Genomic DNA, 2,260 nt, shown 5'->3' on the forward strand with positions numbered 1-2,260 from the left:
AAAAGAATGGCATTTCTGCATGTTGAGGTTTTGCTGATCTGCCAAAAGCATCCCCACTTTCCCACCTCTGGCTATTGCAGGACACAGCATTTGGTTTGACTGGTGTTTGTTCAGGGAGTCCACTAGACAGAGCCGTTTCCTAGCTTTTTCTGTCACACTTCATAGGGCAAGATTTCTTATTTGCAAGCAATATGAATTGATTGAGTAGGAATTCAGTTGGTTTCACCAGAGCCATTGACCTTTCTTTTTGTGAGCCTCTCCCTTTCCTTTGCCTCCCAGAGCGTTACCTGTAATGGTCCTTGGAGTGTCCACTGCAAGGATGTCTCTATTTCTGGGCCTGACTGGTCTGCACCTACTTGCTATGTTGTCCCTTGTGATTATTAAATAATAACAAACAAAGATCCTGGCTAAGTTGATTCACTATAATGACACTGCAGGGCTGTGGTCCTGTTTTTCTTTTTTTCCTTGGCAAAGAACGTTATCAACCTTGTTTCAAACTTTATTCCCAGGCTTCTTCAGCTTAATTGGCTGCAAAGAATGAATTGTGTATAAGCAAAAACTGAATAGAGCTGCCGTGTCCAAGGGGCTTGGGCTTAAAAATATTAGAGATCTAGATTTTATCAGATCCATGAATAAAATCTTGAAAAGCAGTCATAATATAAAATAGCAGCTCCCAGTAACTTCTTCAAGTTTTATCTTCTTCAGAAGCTGACTCAATTCAGTTTGCTTCATTCTTGGAAGCCTCATCAAAATTCTCCACAAGATTAAGAACTTCATCATCATCATCCTCTCCAGTAGCAAGGGGTGCTTTTCTATCCACAGATTGTTTGGGCAGAGCTTTAGCCAGTCTTCTTAAACTAATCAGACTGTCTGCACCAAGTTGGTTTAAGATACTAGCATTTCTGTCAGCTGCTTTGTCTCAGCACGGCCTGTAACGGTGAAAGTGTTCGCAGCCAGCGATGCCTGAAGTTTAGGATTTAGGTAAAGGTGGGTTTAGGTAAAGTGGATCACTGTTCCTTGGTTTGTGAACATATTCACTTCTTCAATACCAGAGATACTGTTTACCCCTAACTTCTTTAAGGAGAACTGAAGTTTTTTATCATCTGCTGTAGCCGTTCTATGGACCACCTTCTTTCCATGAGCAGTTCCTTTCCCACCAATGTGCACTTGAACTTGCAGTTTGGTGAGTTTCTCCTGGTTCCTGACAGTTTCTTTTATCATGTTGGAGCAGAAATGAGACCATGAGGGGGACTAGTGCTGGTGTTCAGGAGTTCTCAGGTGGACCAGCTGAGGTTAGGTGCACACATGTGGGGACATGAGATGGCAGCTCTGGTCCTGTTTTTTATTCATCCATTTACTCACTTAACAAATATTTACTGAACGCATACCATGTACTAAGCTCACTGCCAAACACCAGATGAAAGTAACCCAAATCAGCCCCTGTATCTCTGGAGCATATAGACTAGTAGAAGAGACAGATATTTATCAAATAATTACAGAAAGAAATATTAAATAACAACCGGGACAAATATATGAAGGAGAGGTGTATTTCCCATATGGGTGAAATCCCATATTTGGAAGACCATTGTAATGTAATGATAGTCAGAAAATCAGTGATGGTTTCCCAAAGACAATGACATCTAGGGAGAACTGAGGGACAAGCAGAAGTGAAGTAGTTGAAGAGGATAATAAGGAGCATTCTATGAAAAAGAAAGAGCAGGAAGAAATGTGAGGAATTCAAGAGAATAAAAAAGGCCAGTGAGGTTGAAGCAGAAAGAGCAAGGGAGAGCATATGTAATTATCTACTGAATCTCCAACTTTGCTCAATCAAATGTAAGTCAAAGAAAAGTTTTATTTAAAAAAAAAGTCCTCCATACACAAAAATAAACTCAAAATAGATTAAGGACTTAAATATGAGACCTAAAACCATAAAAATCCTAGAAGAGAGAACAAGCAGAATGTCTCTGACATCAGCCATAACAAACATTTTTCAGGATATGTCTCCTGAGGCAAGGGAAACAAAAGCAAAAATAAACTATTGGGACTACATCAAAATAAAAAGCTTCTGCACAGTGAAAGAAACAACCAACAAAACTAAAAGGCAACCTACGGAATGGGAGAAGGTATTTGCAAATCACATATCTGAATACCAGGCTCACCACTTCTTCTGACCCAAGAAGAGTGGACTCCATGGAAACTAAAATAGGCAGCTGTTTGACTCTCATTTTCTGCAGAAAATTCCACCTTGATGCTTCCAGCT

The 2,260-nt window shown here is 40.0% G+C and overlaps 1 pseudogene; it reads right to left on the reverse strand.

Moving 5' to 3' along the window:
• Positions 1-718: 718 nt before the first annotated feature.
• On the reverse strand, positions 719-1,221 carry LOC148165062 (transcription factor BTF3 pseudogene; annotated as a pseudogene).
• Between the last annotated feature and the right edge of the window lie 1,039 nt (positions 1,222-2,260).

Source organism: Eumetopias jubatus, unplaced genomic scaffold, assembly GCF_037043125.1.
Source record: "Eumetopias jubatus isolate StellerSeaLion01/CBP00866 unplaced genomic scaffold, mEumJub1_p1.0 scaffold_1, whole genome shotgun sequence".
Taxonomy (NCBI): Eukaryota; Metazoa; Chordata; class Mammalia; order Carnivora; family Otariidae; genus Eumetopias; species Eumetopias jubatus.